Source organism: Somniosus microcephalus, chromosome 25 (genome assembly GCF_052327205.1).
Source record: "Somniosus microcephalus isolate GS21.2 chromosome 25, FLI_Smic_1.0, whole genome shotgun sequence".
NCBI classification, from domain to species: domain Eukaryota; kingdom Metazoa; phylum Chordata; class Chondrichthyes; order Squaliformes; family Somniosidae; genus Somniosus; species Somniosus microcephalus.
In genome coordinates this window covers 50,707,899-50,730,103 of record NC_141011.1, presented here as the reverse complement: position 1 = coordinate 50,730,103, position 22,205 = coordinate 50,707,899, and the positions used below count along the sequence as shown (strand labels likewise).

At 48.4% G+C, this 22,205-nt stretch overlaps 1 protein-coding gene across 1 annotated transcript in view; it reads right to left on the bottom strand.

The window, feature by feature from the left end:
* The window catches only part of ctnnbip1 (catenin, beta interacting protein 1), a 124,866-nt gene extending 104,619 nt beyond the window's left edge, over nucleotides 1-20,247 (bottom strand). Inside the window, exon 1 of the mRNA XM_085967380.1 lies at nucleotides 20,136-20,247. The gene's annotated coding sequence lies outside the window, so the exon portion shown is untranslated. The remainder of the gene's footprint in view (nucleotides 1-20,135) is intronic.
* Nucleotides 20,248-22,205: the final 1,958 nt, after the last annotated feature.

Sequence of the window (22,205 nt, the reverse complement as noted above, 5' to 3'; positions counted from 1 at the left end):
CCCTAGCTGCAACCCTTAACCAGGCGGGGAGACCCGTGGCCTTTTTCTCAAGGACCCTCCAGGGCCCCGAGATTCGACACTCCTCTGTCGAAAAGGAGGCCCAGGCCATTGTGGAAGCCGTGCGACATTGGCGGCATTACCTGGCCGGAAAACGATTTACCCTGCTCACTGACCAGCGTTCAGTGGCTTTTATGTTTCATAATAAGCAGCGGGGCAAAATCAAGAATGACAAGATCTTAAGGTGGAGAATCGAACTCTCCACCTACAATTACGATATCTTGTACCGGCCCGGGAAACTCAATGAGCCCCCAGATGCCCTATCACGTGGTACGTGCGCCAACGCGCAGGTTGATAGGCTACAGACCCTCCACAATGACCTCTGCCACCCGGGGGTCACCAGGTTCTTCCATTTTATCAAATCCCGTAACCTGCCCTACTCCATCGAGGAGGTCAGGACCATGACCAGGAACTGCCAGATCTGTGCCGAGTGCAAGCCGCATTTTTATAGGCCAGACAGAGCGAGCCTGATCAAAGCCACGCGCCCCTTCGAGCGGCTGAGCATCGATTTTAAAGGGCCCCTCCCCTCCTCTGACCGCAATGTGTACTTCCTCAATATAATTGATGAGTACTCCCGTTTCCCGTTTGCCATCCCTTGCTCGGACATGACCAGTACCACGGTCATTAAATGTCTGAATGACCTCTTCGCCTTGTTCGGTTTCCCTAGCTATATCCATAGCGACAGGGGCTCATCTTTTATGAGCGACGAACTTCGGCAGTACCTGCTCGCGAGAGGCATTGCTACAAGCAGGACCACCAGCTACAACCCCCGGGGTAACGGCCAGGTGGAAAGGGAGAATGCGACAGTCTGGAAGGCAGTCCTTTTAAACTTAAAATCTAAGGGCCTTCCGACCTCCCGCTGGCAGGAGGTCCTCCCTGCGGCGCTCCATTCCATTCGGTCGCTGCTCTGTACACCCACCAATGCCACTCCTCACGAGAGAATGTTCTCCTTCCCCAGGAAGTCCACGTCGGGGATTTCGCTACCAACATGGCTGACTTCTCCAGGTCCCGTCCTACTGCGGAAGCACGTGAGGACCCATAAGGCGGACCCCCTGGTCGAGAGGGTGAGCCTCCTCCACGCCAACCCGCAGTATGCTTACGTGGTGTACCCGGACGGGCGGGAGGACACAGTCTCCATTCGAGACCTCGCACCTGCAGGTGCTCCTGAAACACCCTCTTCGCCACCCACCGCTACTCCTGCCTACCCCCAGGACACAGTCCCCGCACGAGACCTCGCACCTTCGGGTGCCTCTGAGAGACCACCATCGCTACCTCCCATTACCCATGCTCTGACCCCTGTAGACGGCATGCAGCAGCCCCAGGGTCCGCCACCTGCTACACCTCCTCTGAACGAGACACCGGGTTCACCGTTGGATGCTGCACCATCACCGCCGCTGCTGCGACGCTCAGGACGGCTTACAAGGCCTCCTGATAGACTTCAGTACACGAATTTTTAGTGCACTTCACCCCGCCGGACTCAATTCTAAACAAGGGGTGAATGTGGTAAACCACTGTTGTTAGTATTGTTGTTCACTGTTAGTACTGTTGTTCACTCTTGCATATTGTTGTACTTGTCTGTGCATGCCTCAGCTGACTCCGCCCCTGGCTCCACCCTCATGGCTGGGTATAAAGGTCGCTGCTCAGAAGCCTCCGGCCCTTTTGGATACCAGGCAACCACAAGAGGCATGCTCTGTTCTTTGGTAATAAAAGCCTGTTTATTACTTTCTCAATCTCCAGTCTTTTGTAGCAATTGATAGTGCATCACTCTGCACGTTCACACAGCCTGCCGACACTTACTATCCAACCACTTGGGGAAGGTGGCAGAGAGCTGCTGTGGACCCACACCCCAGAGGGTCAAGAGAGGGAGGGAGAACATTCGGCTGCTTGGGGGGGGGGGGGGGGTGGAATCAGCAAGTCAAGATCCAGCAAATGTGTTAGCACATTCCACTAATCTTACAAGGATCTCGATTCTAGATGAAAACAGGTATAGAAAAATCAGAGTCCAATTAATCATTTACACCTCCTCTAGACTCTTCTTTTGTTTCTTTACTTGTCCCTTTACCATCTCCTTTTGCTTTGCACCATCATCCCCTTTTGTTATTTAATCTCTCCTGCCATCCATCCTATCACAGACCTTCCCTTCTGTTCTTTCCTCCCCTCCCTGCTTCCTTGCCTCTGCACTTGTTTAAAACCGGTTATAACTCGGATGAAGGGTCATCGACTTGAAACGTTAACTGTTTCTCTCCCCACAGATGATGCCTGACCTGCTGAGTATTTCCAGCATTTCCTGTTTTTATTTAAGCAAAACTCTGAAGCATTACAACATTCACAACAATGCAGCCTCAGTTGAAAATAAAGCATGAAGGCAATGGTTCAGTATTATGTTGCATTTTAAAATGTCTGGTGACCTTAGAAAGAGCAGCAGCTGCAAGCTCAATTGACACCACTCTAGGGAATCAAGACCGGCAGGATCTATAACCGTTACCTATTTCAAGGGCAAGAGATGCATCAACCTGCGGCTCTAGGAAACGTGTGTGGATGATGGTATTGGGTAGATATGGTTTAGAGATCAGACACGCGCCACAGTGCATTCCTCACAAGTGGACCAGAGAAAATATGAGGTGTATGGCTAGAAAAAATTTACATGAGAGAAAAACAATCCTGTTATACAAAGCTTACAATATGGATCTTTGAAAAGCATAGCGTTATTACAAAACACTGTCAAATTAACCACACTCACAAAACTCCTCTCATAAAGGCATCAATAGAAAAGGTTGTGTAGAAACATAGAAGATAGGAGCAGGAGTAGGCCATTCGGCCCCTCGAGCCTGTTCCGCCATTTAATGAGATCATGGCTGATCATCCAAACTCAGTACCCTGTCCCTGCTTTCTCCCCATATCCCTTGATCCCTTTAGCCTTGAAATATATCTAACTCCTTCTTGAATATATTTAATGAATTGGCCTCCACTGCTTTTGTGGTAGGGAATTCCACAGGTTCACCACTCTCTGGGTGAAGAAATTCCTCCTCATCTCTGTCCTAAATGGCTTACCCCTTATCCTTAAACTGTGACCTCTGGTTCTGGACTCCCCCGCCATCGGGAACATCCTTCCTGCATCAAGTCTGTCTAGTCCCGTTAGAATTTTATACGTTTCAATGAGACCCCCTCTCATTCTTCTAAACTCCAGCGAGTATAAGCCCAATCGACCCAATCTCCCCTCATACGTCATTCCTACCATCCCAGGTAACAGTCTGGTGAATCTTCGCTGAACTCCTTCCATGGCAAGAACATCCTTCCTCAGATAAGGCGACCAAAACTGCACACAGTACTCATGGTGTGTAAATCATTCAGCAATAAAGGAAAACACACACGTAAAACAAAATGGCAACATTTTTGCTGGCTGTTTTTAACTGTGGGTTTTACACCAGTGCAAAGTTGTCAGGGTGGTACACAGCACAGGTGTGCTTATATATTTGTATTCCTCTAATTGTGGAGCTCTGATTCTAGTGTTGGACAAGGGGTGTGTGTGTGGGGGGGGGGGGGTGGGGGAGAAAAGAGAGCTGGCTTCAGCAATAAATGCAGACAGCACACAGATATCACTCTCTTCCAATCTGAACTACAGAAGTGCCAGGTATAAAATAGGTGGTCAAAGTTTGGGCCAACAAATCCTGACCGAATAAACAGTCGAGGTCTTGAAATGTAATGGGGAAAGAAGCATTTGTTTTAATGTTATGCACACTCTTTCCACATTTATGGGGGGCATTTTCAACTGCCTGAAAAACAGGCGACCGACAGGAAAATCTGGTGGGGGACCTTCTCCAGCCATTTGTCCGCCCGATTCAATCTTCAGACAAGCCTTTAAATGGGCATGAGCCTGTTTAATACGCCAATCTGGGTCCTGCGCTGGTTGTTGGACCCCGATTGCAATTTTAATGGAGAAATTGGCAGAACATTCGAAGTGCATGTTAGTCCCACTTTTTCAAGGTATTGAGAGGCCGAACCAACAGTCCTTAAAAGGGACCACTGGAGGTTGCTCGGAAAAAAGGTAAGTTTTTCTTTATTTCAAGATTTATGTGGGACCCAGAGGAAGATTCCATCCCTTTCGCACCTCCCCTCCCAGCGCACCGCCCCCTCCACCAGGCCCAGCCTGCCGGCCGGCCGATTTTCCACAACAAACCAGTGAGCTGCAGCGGATTGTCTGTTTGGCACCCGCAGCTCGGTGGCAACATCAAATGAGGCCTGCACTTGAAAATGGTTCAAGCTGTCAGACTGAGGCTTTGGAGGGTGCACCGCCAATATCGTGCCCATTTTGGGCCGGAACCGAAAATCTCCCACTGTCTTTTCGCCTTTCATAGGGTTCCTCAGGTTATAGATGTTCTGCAGCTAAAAGGGCAGGGAACATTCCTGTTTTTGGCAGGCCTTGAGGAGGGAGGCACCTAACTTGGCAGCTCCCTATGCAGCAAGGCAGTGATTGGGACCTCTGCAAGATGTTCTCCAAGTTTTCCAAGTCTCAGATTGGTTCAGTGGCAGCATTCACCTCCGAGCGAGAGGGATATGGGTTTAAGCCCCTCTCCAGAACTCGAGCACATAATCTCGGCTGACCTTCCGTGCAGTAGTAAGGGAGTGCTCTACTATCAGAGGTACTTTCGGATGAGCTGTTAAACCAAGGCCCGCTGGCCTCGCAGGAAGACATAAAAGATCCATGGCACTATTTGAAGAGGAACAAGAGAGTTCTTCCAGTATTCTGCCCAATATCTATCCCTCAACTAACATATCTAAAAACATTAATCTCATTGCTATTTGTGGCACCTTGTGTGAGAATTCGCTGCCGTGTTTCACTACATTACAACAATGACTACACTTCAAAAAGTAACTCCTTTGCTGTGAAGCATTGATATTTAATGCCTTTGAGCATAAAAATCTAGGCCGACACTCCAGTGCAGTGCTGAGGGAGTGCTGCACCGTCAGAGATGCTGTCTTTCAGATGAGACGTTAAACCGAGGCCCCCGTCTGCTCCCTCAGGTGGACGTAAAAGATCCCATGGCACTATTTCGAAGAGGAGCAGGGGAGTTCTCCCCGGTGTTGATGGCCAATAGTTATCCCTCAACTAACATAACAAAAACAGATTATCTGGTCAATTATCACGTTGCTGTTTGTGGGAGCTTGCTGTGCGTATATTGCCTGCCACGTTTCCTACATTAAAATGTACTTCATTGGCTGCAAAGCGCTTTGGGATGTCAGGTAGCTGTGAAAGGCGCTATAGAAATGCAAGTCCTCTCTTTCTTTCTATGTCTCCCTACGTCAGTCATGAACAAAATGGGTTTTTGTTTGGGAGAAATCTTTGTTTGCTGGGCGCCATCTCAAGCAACCAGATTGGAGCAGATGTGCTAAGATACCATCAATCAGAGGGGCAATCCTATTCAGTTTGCAGAACGAAGAGCTTCCTTTGCCAGGCTCAACAGAGATTTCTCATGTTTCCAAATCTCTGATGACAATGCTGAACAGATCCTAGTTTTGTGGGACCGATGAAGGAGATTTCTCACCCTGCCACCCCCCAGCCGATGTTATGAAAGTATACCTAATCTGCATGTTTCTTGGAGAAGCGAACTCTTGAATAGTTTATTTTCTTGCTGCTATTTGGACATTCTTAAAGCTGTCGCCGGTGGCATTTAATACTGCTGAGTTAACACCCCTTAAGCTCAAAAAAAAACCTTGAGGTCATTGTTATTTCTGCTTTTCCTGGAGAGGATGTTTTTGTTTTGTTAGTGTTGATGAGCTCAACCAGACCAAGTTTAAGGGAGTTCTACCACCGCTCCGATTCCCCCCGCCCGCTCCACCCCCAACCAACTCCTTTCCTCACCAATTCTGTCTCATGAAGGCATTAACTTAAATGCTGGGGTACAGTTCCACAGGTTAGCTCACCCAAGAGACCACTATGAAAGTGTGGACCATCAAACTGAAAGTCAGCAAGCTATCCTTCATCATGGCTGGGTCAAAATCCTGGAACTCCCTCCCTAACAGCACTGTGGGAGCACCTTCACCACACGGGTCAAGGTGGCGGCTCACCACCACCTTCTCAAGTGCAACTAGAGATGGGCAATAAACGCTAACCTTGCCAGCGACGCCAACATCCCGCGAATGAATTTAAAAAAAAATTAAATGCGGGTGATCACAGCCAAGCCCTATTCCATCCTCACCCAAGATCCATACAAGAGATCAGGAGCAGGAATCCTGCCCAAAGGTCCCCTCTTTAACCCTGCGACATCAAGCCCAATTTTCGTGCTCCGCTCACCACCTTGGCTGTGGCAAGTTAACTCTGTTCAGCTCTGGGATCAAACCTGGTTCCTTCCTCATCTGCATGGTTCTGCTAATCACTGGATAAACTCACTGACACATCAGGGAGAGCCAAGAGAGAGTTGACTGAACACGCTGTATGGAATCGCTAAAACTCCCACGTGTATCGGGTAACATTAATTAGACTCTCTTACATCATTGGCCTCAGTAACTTGCTGCATGTCAGTTCCTTAATGATCATATGCTCACAATTACATTCATATTTTGAAAGTTAACAGAGCTTAGCACTCAAAGGGTTAAGGGCATTTCCACATCTCAATTTTTCATGCTACTGGTGAATAGCAAGCAGTCACCACACTAACAGCCACAGGATAGGATATTACAGTTTTATATATCCATGATGACCTGAAAGGCAAAATGCACTGGCTAAAGATCAGTCACATTGAAAGAGAGAGTTTACACTCTCAGTGGCAAAGTACAGGATACTGTCACAGATTATGGGCTACAGAAAATAATGAAAATTATTTTTTTAAATAAATGTAAGTCCATGCATACAATAAAACAAATACGATCGGTGTTTTTTAAGCTTTAGTTAAGTGAACTATTCCACTCCCTATAATTACATATTTGACGTCTAGTGCCAAATCCGAGAACTCCACTTGCAATTTTTTGCGGATGGTGAAGGATATCATCATTAATTAAAAAGCAAAATACTGCGGATGCTGGAAATCTGAAATAAAAGCAGAAAATGCTGGAAATTCTCAGCTGGTCAGGCAGCCTCTGTAGAGAGAGAAACAGAGTTAACATTTCAGATCGATGAACGTTCTGACGAAGGGTCATCGACCTCAAACGTTAACTCTGTTTCTCTCTCTCTACAGAGGCTGCCTGACCTGCTGAGAATTTCCAGCATTTTCTGCTTTTATTTTATGAAGGATATCATTGCTGGGGAATGGAACAACTCAACCTTGGACAGCCAGTGTCAGTGTCAAGAACTCCCATCATCACAGGCCACGTGCAGAGTACGACACACTCCCCTCTGCCCCTGCAATGTCTCTTAAGCACAAGTTCAGAAGAGCAGGCCCTGCTGCAGGCTTCTGGTGGAATATTAAGTCAACGATGGCATATTCTCAATCACCTGCCATCCCTCTTCTCGATGAATGTGGTTTTTTTTCGATCAGCAACCAATCACCACTCTTAGGACTGTACAAATCAAGCCACTGAGAAACATAGAAGATAGGAGTAGGCCATTCGGCCCCTCGAGCCCGCTCCGCCATTCAATGAAATCATGGCTGATCATCCAAATTCAGTGCCCTGTCCCTGCCTTCTCCCCATATCCCTTGATCCCTACAGAAGAAACTGTAGTTCAGAGGGGCAAAATCAGTATCGCTGTGTTTTTTCCCCACAGTTCAAGTGGAAATAGTACAAAAGTTTCACTTGCGCACCACTACATTTCACTAGAATCCTAGTGACAAAATTATTTTCCACTGTGTGATTTATGTAAATTTGTCTGCCCCCCTTCCCACTGTCCAAAATACCATATTGCCTCATGCTGGTGCCACATTTTTCCAAATTGGGGGTGGTGGCGGAGGTTGCAACGTTTACGCGAGTTGGTTACGGTTCCCCCCCCCCCCACCCGCCCGAGGGAGGGCTCACGGTTGAAGCACAGCCTCTTTGCAGGAGCAGCCCCTACGTACATCAATACCGCATTCAACACCCCTGATGGGAATAAAGGTCATCTTTCATCTCTCAGCTAACAGCAAATTCTATCCACTTAGTGGATGCTTCTCTTTACAATCCGCATGACGTTGCTGGTAGTGATTGCCCCGCCTTCATCTGCGGGTGTTCATCTTCACCTAACTAGCTAATCTTTTAAATCCTACAGTTCTTGAAATCTTTGAAATGTGTTTGCCACTGCTTCTGGTGGAAGTGTAAAAAAGAGATGACTAATAAAATCTGCGCAGGAAGCATAACCATATGGTGTTTTGTACTGACAGCTGTATGCTAAGTAACTACATTATAAATTTGTTGTGGCTGTAACGGGCACTTAAATAGATACTCAACAGTAAAGGAGACTATCAGAGACATAGCATTGTAATCTAAATAGTCGTGAAAATTTCAGATGGGAGACTAAGATGACATCAATGTTCTTTATGGACGAACAATAACAACTTGTATTTATATAGCGCCTTTAACGTAATAAAACACCCACAAGGTGCTTCACAGGAGCGATTATCAAACAAAATTTGACACCGAGCCACATAAGGAGATATTAGGGCAGATGACCAAAAGCTTGGTCAAAGAGGTAGGTTCTAAGGAGCGTCTTAAAAGGAGGAGAGGTGGCGAGGCGGAGAGGTTTAGGGAGGGAATTCCAGAGCTTAGGGCCTCGGCAGCTGAAGGCACGGCCGCCAATGGTGGAGCAATGAAAATCGGGGATGCGCAAGAGGCCTGAATTGAAGGAGCGCAGAGATCTCGGAGGGGTTGTCGGGCTGGGGGAGATTACAGAGATAGGGAGCTACAGAAACCCTACAGGACCATTTTTGAGTCTCATTCTTGAATATTCCTTATATTCGGGAGATTCGCGAGGTTTGCCCTGTATACTCCAGCACTGAAAGCTGCGCCCACCGTCACTGAGCCGCTTCCTCAATCACCATTCCTCCCGAATGGGAGAAAATTAAATTAGATGAACAGAATCTTAAAAAAGAAATTAGGAGGGCGAGGAGGGGCCATGAAATAACACTGGCGAGCAAAATAAAGGAAAATCCTAAGATGTTTTATAAGTATATTAAGGGCAAGAGGATAACCAGGGAAAGGGTAGGGCCCATTAGGGACCAAAGTGGCAATCTGTGTGTAGAGCCAGATGATGTAGGCGGGGTTTTAAATGAATTTTTTGCATCTGTGTTCACTATGGAGAAAGACGATGCAGACATAGAAATCGGGCAAGGGGGCTGTGACATACTTGAACATATTAGCATCGAGAGGGAGGAGGTGCTAGCGGTTTTAGCAGGCCAAAAAGTGGATAAATCCCCAGGCCCAGACGAGATGTATCCCAGGCTGCTGTGGGAGGCAAAGGAGGAGATTGCAGGGGCTCTGACACAAATTTTCAGAACCTCTCTGGCCACAGGGGATGTACCAGAGGACTGGAGAACAGCTAACGTAGTACCATTATTCAAGAAGGGTAGCAGGGATAAACCAGGGAATTACAGGCCAGTGAGCCTAACATCTGTGGTAGGGAAATTATTGGAAAAAATTCTGAGGGACAAAATTAGTCTCCACTTGGAGAGGCAAGGATTAATCGGGGATAGTCAGCATGGCTTTGTCAAGGGTAAATCATGTCTGACAAATCTGATTGAATTTTTCGAGGGGGTGGATGAGGGAAATGCTGTGGATGTGGTTTACATGGACTTCAGTAAAGCTTTTGACAAAGTCCCGCATAGGAGACTGGTCAAGAAGGTAAGAGCCCATGGGATCCAGGGTGCCTTGGCGCGTTGGATCCTAAACTGGCTGAGTGGCAGGAGGCAGAGGGTGATGGTCGAAGGTTGCTTTTGTGACTGGAAGCCTGTGTCCAGTGGGGTACCTCAGGGATCGGTGCTGGGTCCCTTGTTGTTTGTGATCTACATAAATGATTTGGATGAGAATGTAAAAGGTATGATCAGTAAGTTCGCAGATGACACGAAAATTGGTGGGGTGGTAAATTGTGAGGAGGAAAGCCTCAGGCTACAGGACGATATAAACGGGTTGGTCAGATGGGCGGAAAAGTGGCAAATGGAATTTAACCCTGAAAAGTGCGAGGTGATGCATTTTGGACGGACAAATAAGGCAAGGGAATACACAATGAGTGGTAGGACCCTAGGAAGTACAGAGGGTCAGAGGGACCTTGGTGTACATGTACATAGATCCCTGAAGGCAGCGGAACAGGTAGATAAGGTGGTTAAAAAGGCATATGGGATACTTGCCTTCATTAGCCGAGGCATAGAATATAAGAGCAGGGAGGTTATGATGGAACTGTACAAAACGCTGGTGAGGCCACAGCTGGAGTACTGTGTGCAGTTCTGGTCGCCTCACTATAGGAAGGATGTGATTGCTTTGGAGAGGGTGCAGAGAAGATTCACCAGGATGTTACCTGGGATGGAGCGCCTCAGCTATGAAGAGAGGCTGGACAGGCTGGGGTTGTTTTCCTTGGAGCAAAGAAGGCTGAGGGGGGACCTGATTGAGGTGTACAAAATGATGAGGGGCATAGATAGGGTAGACAAAGAGGAACTTTTCCCCTTAGTAGGGGGGTCAATAACAAGGGGGCATAGATTCAGGGTAAGGGGCAGGAGATTTAGAGGGGATTTGAGGAGGAACTTTTTCACCCAGAGGGTGGTTGGAATGTGGAACTCAATGCCTGAAAGGGTGGTAGAGGCAGGAACCCTCACAACATTCAAGAAGCATTTGGATGAGCACTTGAAATGCCATTGCATACAAGGCTATGGACCAAATGCTGGAAAATGGGATTAGACTGGACAGGGATGGATGGGCGGCGCAGACACGATGGGCCGAAGGGCCTCTTTCTGTGCTGTAAAACTCTATGACTCTATGAGAATCGCGGGACTGGATTGTTTTGACTTTCCACATCTCCTGTACGGTTCAGCACAGTCTTTATCATGCTACCAACATATTTATTGCGTGTTTAGGAACACACTCAAGTACTGTGTCCTGGGGCCAATATTTATTAACCAACATCACAAACAGATTATCTGGTCATTACCTCATTGCTGTTTGTGGGAGCTTGCTGTGCGCAAATTGGCTGCCGTGTTTCCTACATTACAACAGTGACTACACTTCAAAAAGTAGTTCATTGGCTGTAAAGCCCTGTTGCAGCAGTTTTAATATGTTAGTAGGGGCAGAGAGGAGTGATGTTTTAATAACCCCAAGTTGTCACCTTCATTTCCTCACTAATTGCTATATAAAAATGTAATGAATCCACTGAAACCTGGATCATTTGCACAGATGATGTGTTTTTTTTTTAAAAAGCTGGGACTGCAATAATTAGAGCACTGACCTCCATATGAAATTTTTGAACAAAATAATTGCTCCTCATCCTGACTCCGACACCTTGCATAATTCATCAAAACCGTGCTTGCAGCACATGTTCATAATAAACCCCTAAGATTTTATATTTTGAATATTTATGAGAAGTCATGTTAAAAATGGGGACTGCAGTAGGTGAGATTAGTGGTTTTCAAACTTTTCTGTGTGGAGACGCTTCGTGAATACTGATGTGTTCCCAGATCTCTCTCGCAAATATTGACACACTCCCACAGACCCCCTGCCTAACTTCTGAAAGACTTTGACAGCTTCCCAAACGGAGCAGTCACATCTTTGCAGAAAATGCTTTCGTAGACGGCAAGGGAAGTAATGCCCAGCGTTTCAACAGAAAGCATTACAAAAATCTGGGGACCTCAACAGGCCCCAGTCTGAAAACCTTGGGGGGGGGGGGGGGGGGGGGGGGGGAGGAGGGGTAGAAATTGGTCCTCGTTACGCCTGTCGTAAAACGAGCGTAAAATAAAGGACCAATTTCACGGCACAATGTCTGACCTGAAATTGGGGCAGCCCATTTTTCACGCATCCGAGACGGCCGCCTAAAACAGGCATAAGGCCCCCCCCCCCCTTGCTTAGGCTAACGAGGGACAGAAGGCCTAATGATCCTGACCAGAAGTTGGGCTGCTCGGAGTGGAGCAGGCTTTGGGCCTTGATCGGGTTTGCGAGACGCAGCTGTGGCCCAGCCAGCGGCCTCCTGCCGACTTCATGGTGCTTTCCACCAGCTGTGATCGCACACCCCCCCCACCCCCCCACCACCCTCACCTCACCCCGGGAATCATCTGGTGGCCGCTGCTGGCGAAGCAGGCGGTCTGAAGTTGTGTGTTTCCGATGGGCGAGCTGCCAGTGAAGGTGGGACAGGTCCTGACAGCTCACCCTGATTACTTAGAGGAGTCCCAAGGCCCAATTTTGTGCAATCCTCCATCCTCGGGATCATTCCCTGCGCCCAGTTGCCACTTTAGAAATGGCCTCAAGGAATTTCTAGGACTTGGGCTAGAACCTGCCCTCTGGCCTCCAGGACTTTAGGGGGATGAAAGACTTTGTTGCAAGTGAAAAATAGGGCAATCTCAACTCTGCTCCGAATGGACACCAGGACATCTGCAGCTTAAAACCACTCACACTTCTTATTAAAGTAGCATTTTCATCCAGAGAAGCCATAAGCCATATGGGAAATACTAATCCACACTTTTTTTTTTTAATTCATTCACGGGCTGCCAGCAAGGCCGGCATTTATTGCCTGTCTCTAAATGCCCTCGAGAAGGTGGTGGTGAGCCGCCTTCTTGAACAAGTGTCTTGCTCGGCCATGTCAGAGGGCAGTTAAGAGTCAACCACATTGTTCTGGGTCTGGAGTCACATATAGGCCAGACCGGGTAAGGAGGGCAGACTTCCTTCCCTAAAGGGCATCAGATGGGTTTTTACGACAAACTGGTATTTCATGGTCACCATTACTGATACTAACTTTTTAATTCCATATTTAATTAACTGAATTTAAATTCCCCAGCTGCCATGGTGGGATTTGCACTCATGTCTCCAGATCATTAGTCCAGGCCTCTGGATTACTAGTCCAGTAACATAACTGTACCCCTACATTAGAGCATGGGTATCCAACCTTTAGGTCTTCATGAGGGGCATAGGTGCACATCATGGTGCCGAGGGAGCCACGCTGCTCACGATGTGGTCTCCTCTACATTGGGGAGACCAAACGCAGATTGGGTGACCGCTTTGCGGAACACCTCCGTTCAGTCCGTAAGGGTGACCCCGAGCTTCCGGTCGCCTGTCATTTTAATTCACCGCCCCATTCCCACTCGGACCTCACCGTACTCGGGCTCTTGCATTGTTCCACGGAAACCCAGCGTAAGCTCGAGGAACAGCACCTCATCTTCCGATTAGGCACTTTACAGCCTTCCAGACTCAATATCGAGTTCAACAATTTCAGATCATAACCTCGGCCCCTATTACATTTTTATATATTTTTTATCCACACCTTTGTTTTGTGCCCTTCCCCCTTTTTCTCTCTCCCACATGGCAGCTGTCTCCCATTCTGCCAGCGCATTTCACACCTAATCTAGAGCCGTCTTTTGTCTCTCCACTAGTCCTATCACCATCTCGTCTGGTTTTGAATACCTCTTAATGTCTCTTCACTTCTCTTTTGTTCTCTCATCCCCATTTCCCAGCCCCCAAACTGGCCTTTTAATCTGTTTCATTTCCTGTGTTTTTTTCTCAGTCCTGACGAAGGGTTTCGACCTGAAACGTTGACTCTATTTCTCTCTCCACGGATGTTGCCTGGCCTGCTGAGTTTTTCCAGCATTTTCTGTTGTTATTTTGTGAAATTTAAATCCATGTTCCCAATAATTTGAATATTTCTCAATTTGCTGATAACAGATCTGTTTAGAATTTATCCACCAATGAATGAGACAACCCGGTCCCAACGAGTGAGTAGGGGCGGGGTACTCATGCGTGGGCCCGTTGGAAGTGCTGGATTTCAGCATGCACAGCGCATGCGCAGGAAACCGGCATTTCCTCCAAGGGGTTCAGAGGTCCAACGCGTGCGCGCTGGACTCTGCGCGCACGCGTTGAACTTCCTTCTTTTTGACAGGTTTGCCCGTGTGTAAGGGCCTGAACTTTTTAGAAATGTAAAAAGGAGACGTAAGGACTTGATTCTTTAAGGTAAGTGGTCTATTATTTAAAATTATAACATTTTTTCCACAGCTTTATTGTTTTTAAGGACTTTACAGTAAGGTAAGTGTATTTTTAGACCCGATTTCTTTAAAAAAATCAAAAATTTGATTAATTGTTTAAAATAGTTTTTTAAAGTTATTTATAGTTCATTTAATTAGTGGGATGTTTTTTAAAATTTTATTTAAAGTTTAAGTAATGTTTTGGGCGCCCGTAGTTTTCATGAGTTTGACAGTTCTTACTATCAAACTCATGAATGAAGTTTTCCCTCCCCTGATTGGCTGCCCAGTGCTCACCTGATCCCAGCCGGCACATCGCACTAACTACGCCGCTGGATCAGGCAAGCACAGCGCGCCGACAGCTGAACCGGGTCAGTGACAGGAATTCCAAGCAGGCCCAGGCTTCAGCTGTCGGCGCGCCGGGTAAGTGCACATCGGGGGCTTGCACGCGCGGCAAGCCCCCGAACCTAATTTCAGGGCCAACATCCCTTTCCAAACATCCAGGTCCACATAATTTAAACACCAGAAAGCTGTGAGTGAGTAAAAAAACACAAGCACGAATAAAATGGAGTAGTTACCAGGGCTCAGAGGCTGCAAGTGGTCCATGGGCTGCAATTTACACAGCACTACAATAACGGTTGTGCTTTTCTGATTTGGGGATTGATGCACATTGCTGAGGCAGATTAGAGGGAATTCTATTCTGTTTTCAGCCTGCAAAATGATTTGCAAGACTTTAATGTTGACAATCCATTCTACATTCGCACCAGCATCCCTTCACAGATAAAATTCAAACAAAATTTATTCAACCACTAGAACATCCAGCTATTGATAAATGTTTTAATTCCCACATTCCGTACTATTACAATATGATACTGCTGGCATAGCAGGTTTCCACCGAGGAATCCCAGCGTTAGGAATATCCAATCTCAGCGGGAAAATAAATCAAAAGCTCTGTGTTACAAGGGCTCAAGTCCCAACCTGTGCTGGGCTTCTGGGACGGGTGTGAGCGCAGGATCAGGAAGCCCATTCCCACCCAGCTCAAAGGCAGCAATTTGGAGACGGACCCAATCTCTCCCAGTTAGAAGAGCAGACACGGTAGGTCTCCGCAAGGCTAAAATGTGACGTATTTCCTCAAGTGTGGAAAAACACTCAAAATCTGTTGTCCTGACTGCTGCGGAATCAACCCCGCAACACAAGCAGCTAAATTCTACAGTGCCGTCAAACCTCTTCCTGAAGTGATTCTTCAATATAGATGTACCGTTAGAAGATTAAATCATCTGACCTTCTAACTATAGGACACTGCTATCAGTAAAATATAGGGAATGGTAAATTAATGGGAGCACAGATTTAAACTTTATATGTGGGGACAGACAGACGACAGAGACAGAGACAGAGACAGAGACACAGACAGAGACACAGAGACACAGACAGAGACACAGACAGAGACACAGACAGAGACACAGACAGAGACACAGACAGAGACACAGAGACACAGACAGAGGTCTGTGCTAATATATTCTGCTTGACTCTTACCTTACACGGACATTAGGTGAGGATAAGATCCTGTATCCCTGCGATCTCCGCTAACACTCCTTTCAAGGTTTACATAGGAACAAAGAAAGAACGTGAGTTTATATAACAGTTTTCACAATCCGGAGCCAATGAATCACTTTTGAAGTGTCGTCGCTGTTTGTAGGCAAACACAGCAGCCAATTTGCACGCGGCGAAGTCCCAAAAACAGGAAATAAGACAAATGACCAATGATTGCCCGAGCTGCGCGCGTGTGCGGCCGCACGGTAAACTGCAAGGTCCCGCGCAGGCCACTCACAAGCTTTTGCATTGGAAATACCGCTCATGCGCAGAAATTTAAAAGGACCGCACATTGAAACAGGCTGCGTGCAACATAGTAAAGAAAGAAAGGTTTGCATTTATATAGCGTTTTCATGACCACCGGACGTCCCAAAGCACTTTACAGCCAAGGAAGTACTTTGGAAGTGTAGTCACTGTTGTAATGTAAGAAACACGGCAGCCAATTTGCACACAGCAAGCTCCCACAAACAGCAATGTGATAATGACCAGAAAATCTGTTTGTGAATGTCATAAATCGCAACTTCTACAAGTAGTAACTCAGGAAGTACTACTGAACGGCCAGCTGAGGGCGCCGTCCGAGGAGTGTAAATACTCGGGCATGGGCCCAACTTGGCCAGAGACAATCTGGAAACAGGAAGCTAGTGACTACTAACTAGACCTCCATGTTTTGTTACAAGTCGATTAAAGTCTTGCTTTATGTACAACCAAGTGCGTAGTGAGTCTTTATTACGTCAGTGATGTTGATTGAAGGATAAATACTGACCAGGACACCGGGGATAACTCTTCTTCGAAATAGTGCCAAGGGATCTTTTACATCCACCTGAGAGCAGACGGGACCTCAGTTTAACGTCTCATCTGAAAGACGGCACCTCCGACAGTGCAGCACTCCCTCAGCACTGCACTGGGAGTGTACAGCCTAGCTTTACATGCTCAAGTCTCTGGAGTGGGACTTGAACCCACAACCTTCTGACTCAGAGGTGCGCGTGCTACCCACTGACACTAGATAATAGACAAGTCCTGACAGCTCAGAGATAAAGTCTGCAGCTCTGAGCCACACAGACTAGGAATGTCCAGGATTCAATCCCTGGTCTGTGCTGAATTAACCTCTCTCAGCAGGAGCAACAGAAGTAGCGTTGGAATTGGATATCATGCCACTGAAGTTAGGGAGGGGGAACATTGTTCGGGGTCCTGCTGCTGCAGAACCTAGCGCGACATTCCTTACTAGAAATGTGCATGTGCGGACGGTGGATAACATCAAGATCAGGCATGGTTGTTGACACTCAACAGGCTGCAGCAACTCACTGTTGAGTCTTGTGTATGAACAGCAGTCGCTTAAATGAGGGTCCAGATAATGACTGCTGCCCTTGGAATTGTGCCCCCTTGAGAGGGGCCAGTGCTTGAATGAGACTGGGAGAACAATTGGGGGGGCACAGAGAGGGACAAAAATTAAACGAATACCATCAAAATAAGGTTGACGATGAGATGGCAGTGAGCTCTCATCCCACATTTATATCACTCCATACCTGACAAAAATCCCACTCCGAACACTGACTATTATTACACGCTAGCGATGAGCTTTTGTTAGACAAAGTCATTAATGCGACAGGATAGAGAACATAAATGACTCTGCAAAATTACTTCAGGTGAACTGTTGCTCTGCAAGTGAAACGGCATGCACTTTATAGGTCTGATCGCTCCTAGTGCAAATGTTACCGGTGAAATCAGCACTACAGCAATTCAACCATAGCGCCATAAAAGATGGTGCATATAAAATTAATTACCTTTGGCAAAAGATCTCTGCGGCAGAAGCACTATTTTCTGATCAGGTTCAGCAGAGTAAAAGGCACAATAACAACAACTTGTAGTTATATAGCGCCTTTAACATAGTAAAACATTCCTAGGCGCTTGACAGGAACGTCAAAACAGAATTTGACACCAAGCCACATGAGGAGAAATTAGGGCAAATGACCAAAAGCTTGGTCAAAGAGGTAGGTTTTAAGGGGCATCTTAAAAGGAGGAAAGGGATGTGCAGAGGTTTAGGGAGGGAATTCCAGAGTTTCAGGCTGTGGCAACTAAAGGCACGGCCGCCAATGGTTGAGCGATTAAAAACAGGGATGCTCAAGAGGCCAGAATTAGAGGAGCGCAGATATCTCCGTTGTGAGACTGGAGGAGATTATAGAGATAGGGAGGGACGAGGCCATGGAGGGATTTGTAAACAAGGATGAGAATTTTAAAATCGAGGTGTTGCTTAACCAGGAGCCAATGTAGGTCAGCGAGCACAGGGGTGGTGGGTGAACGGGACTTGGTGAGAGTTAGGACACGGGCAGACGAGTTTTGGATGACCTCAAGTTTACGTAGGGTAGAACATGGGAGGCTGGCCAGGAGTGCGTTGGAATAGTCAAATCTAGAGGTAACAAAGGCATGGATGAGGGTTCAAAAATTCCACAAGCTCCTATACCCTTGTTCACACCGATTGTGTCCAGCACATTCCTGATTTTTTCCCAATGTCACACGGGGTAACTCATCACCATTCAGCTTCCTTTACTCACCTGAGTGATGGCTTAAGGTGTGGAATTGTTATCAGTACCACTCCTTAGGTCAGAAGCAGTCGGCACAATTTGCTGGGCAGCTATCTGGTGATATCAGAATCCTTCTGCCAAGAGCAGAAATCAGTCTGGTCATCCAGTTGAGAACCGGCAACAATTGCTCCCAATAGCAACAGGGATTCCTGGGACTCAAGTTCATTGCTATCTGGTTGGGATGCATGAACCTCACCACCTGCCTTACTCCGCAAGGCCTTTGCAGCCAAAAAGTTAACAGAAAATGCACAGCACTTCTACGACTGTATAGAATATTCACATTTCTCTCCATCTCAATTCCGAATGCTAATTCCATCCCTCAGCTCTCTAGATCACCAATTCCCATAGAAGGCAAGCAATCTGTTCATAGGCGTTTGCTACTGCTACTTTATAACTAACTAGCAATGAGAAAGTACGTGGCCTATGAATCCCTTGCTTCCATTAGCAATTCAATAGACACATCTTGGGGCGGGGAATCATCACCTACCACTTAAAACTGTCAACTTAGCTCAGTTGATAGCACTCACTGGCGGGTCAGAAGGTTGCAGGTTCAACTTCCAGATCAAAATTTAAACTTATAATGCAGGCCGACACTTCAGTGCAGGACCGAGATGGTGTTGTCTGAGGTGCACTCTTCAGGGTGAGATGTTAAAACCGAGGAGCTGCCCGTTCCATTGAACATTAAGAATCTCATGGCACTATTCGAGGAGGAGCAGGGAGCTCTCCCAGTGTCTTAGCCAACACTCCACCCTCAGCCAACCCCTCCAAAACAACACACACTTAACTGGTCATGAAGCTCACTGCTGTTTGAGACACATATCTGTCGTAGAATGGCTGACACGTTTGCCTACTCAACACTTAGTGGACTCTTAAATTCAATGCACTTTTCAGAGATTCCAATATAAATACAAGCATCATTATTTGTCAGCACACCAACAAACCGCGAAAAAGAAAAAAAGGCTTGCATATATATAGCGCCTTTCATGACCACCGGACATCCCAAAGCACTTTACAGCCAATTAAGTACTTTTTTAAGTGTAGTCACTGTTGTAAGGTAGGAAACACGGCAGCCAATTTGCGCACAGCAAGCTCCCACTAACAGCAATGTGATAACGACCAGATAATCTGTTTTAGTGACGTTGATTGAAGGATAAATATTGGCCAGGACACTAACTCCTCCGGCTCTTCTTTGAAATAGTGTCACGGGATCTTTTACGTCCACCTGAGGGGGCAGGCGGGGTCTCGGTTTAAAGTCTCATCCGAAAGACGGCACCTCCGACAGTGCAGCACTCCCTCAGCACTTCACTGGTTGTTTTGATTTTTCGGTCATAATTTCAAAATTAAGCAGCCGAAACACCTTTTCTTCTTTTTCAAAGCTTTATATGCCTTTAAAACTCCATGTACTGGGTATGAGGGGGAAGGGTGGAACATGTTGGGCTGCGATTGAAATTGCTGCTTTAAGGCATTTACAAGCACCATATACTATTTTATGATTCCACGATGTAAACACTTTCCTAAATCTGCCTTGGCAGAATGCAATCAAGCAGAAAGCTTAAAGAAACCAGCTTAGAATTTCAAAAAATATTTAAAGACAAAACAATCTGACAAACAATTCAAGCTTTGTTTCACTCCATTACTGAGTAATTATTAGCACACAACAAGAAATCTTTACAAATTGTCTCCTGAAGAGCAGGGGGGTTTTGAAAGATGATGAAAGGTGCCAGTAATGGGCAGTAAGTTCATGGTTTTAAATGGTCTTTAGTTGTGAGGAGGCTCCAGTGGAGACAAAGCAGCGAGTTGGAGGCAGCTCAGCCGCCATTAACACCGAGTGAAAGACCGTAAACACGAGATGGCTCCTTACCGCCGCAGGCTCTCTGTGCTCCGGTGAGGATCCGCGCCGGCAGTGTGGCGGAGCGGCCTGCTCGGGGACTGGGAGTCCGGCGACAAGGCGGGGCCACGCCAGGCCGCTCCCCCCCACCCCCTCCGCCAACACACCGGGCCCCGCCCCCGCACCGTGCGGCCCGAGGCCCCGCCCCGCCCCGCCGGAGGGGGCAGCAGCGAGCCCGGCCTCTCAACTCAGCCAGGCCAGGGGGCGCTAGTGAGGAGGGCACACACTCAGGGGAAGGGGAGGCTAATCCAGGGGAAGGGGGGCTAGTGAGGGGTAAATCCAGGGGAAGGGGGCTAGTGAGGGGCTAATCCAGGGGAAGGGGGCTAGTGAGGGGCTAATCCAGGGGAAGGGGGCTAGTGAGGGGCTAATCCAGGGGAAGGGGGCTAGTGAGGGGCTAATCCAGGGGAAGGGGGCTAGTGAGGGGCTAATCCAGGGGAAGGGGGCTAGTGAGGGGCTAATCCAGGGGAAGGGGGCTAGTGAGGGGCGAATCCAGGGGAAGGGGGCTAGTGAGGGGCTAATCCAGGGGAAGGGGCCAGTGAGGGGCTAATCCAGGGGAAGGGGGCTAGTGAAGGGCTAATCCAGGGGAAGGGGGCTAGTGAGGGGCTAATCCAGGGGAAGGGGGCTAGTGAGGGGCTAATCCAGGGGAAGGGGGCTAGTGAGGGGCTAATCCAGGGGAAGGGGGCTAGTGAGGGGCTAATCCAGGGGGAGGGGGCTAATCCAGGGGGAGGGGGCTAATCCAGCGGAAGGGGGCTAGTGGGGGGTAAATCCAGGGTAAGGGGGCTAGTGAGGGGCTAATCCGGGGGAAGGGGGCTAGTGAGGGGCTAATCCGGGGGAAGGGGGCTAGTGAGGGGCTAATCCGGGGGAAGGGGGCTAGTGAGGGGCTAATCCGGGGGAAGGGGGCTAGTGAGGGGCTAATCCAGGGGAAGGGGGCTAGTGAGGGGCTAATCCAGGGGAAGGGGGCTAGTGAGGGGCTAATCCAGGGGAAGGGGGCTAGTGAGGGGCTAATCCAGGGGAAGGGGGCTAGTGAGGGGCTAATCCAGGGGAAGGGGGCTAGTGGGGCTAATCCAGGGGAAGGGGGCTAGTGAGGGGCTAATCCAGGGGAAGGGGGCTAGTGAGGGGCTAATCCAGGGGAAGGGGGCTAGTGAGGGGCTAATCCAGGGGAAGGGGCCAGTGAGGGGCTAATCCAGGGGAAGGGGGCTAGTGAAGGGCTAATCCAGGGGAAGGGGGCTAGTGAGGGTCTAATCCAGGGGAAGGGGGCTAGTGAGGGGCTAATCCAGGGGAAGGGGGCTAGTGAGGGGCTAATCCAGGGGAAGGGGGCTAGTGAGGGGCTAATCCAGGGGAAGGGGGCTAGTGAGGGGCTAATCCAGGGGGAGGGGGCTAATCCAGGGGGAGGGGGCTAATCCAGGGGAAGGGGGCTAGTGAGGGGCTAATCCAGGGGGAGGGGGCTAATCCAGGGGGAGGGGGCTAATCCAGGGGAAGGGGACTAATCCAGCGGAAGGGGGCTAGTGGGGGGTAAATCCAGCGGAAGGGGGCTAGTGGGGGGTAAATCCAGCGGAAGGGGGCTAGTGAGGGGCTAATCCGGGGGAAGGGGGCTAGTGAGGGGCTAATCCGGGGGAAGGGGGCTAGTGAGGGGCTAATCCAGGGGAAGGGGGCTAGTGAGGGGCTAATCCAGGGGAAGGGGGCTAGTGAGGGGCTAATCCAGGGGAAGGGGGCTAGTGAGGGGCTAATCCAGGGGAAGGGGGCTCGTGAGGGGCTAATCCAGGGGAAGGGGGCTAGTGGGGCTAATCCAGGGGAAGGGGGCTAGTGAGGGGGCTAATCCAGGGGAAGGGGGCTAGTGAGGGGGCTAATCCAGGGGAAGGGGGCTAGTGAGGGGGCTAATCCAGGGGAAGGGGGCTAGTGAGGGGGCTAATCCAGGGGAAGGGGGCTAATCCAGGGGAAGGGAACTAATCCAGCGGAAGGGGGCTAGTGGGGGGTAAATCCAAGGCTAGGGGGCTAGTGAGGGGTAAATCCAGGGTAAGGGGGCTAGTGAGGGGTAAATCCAGG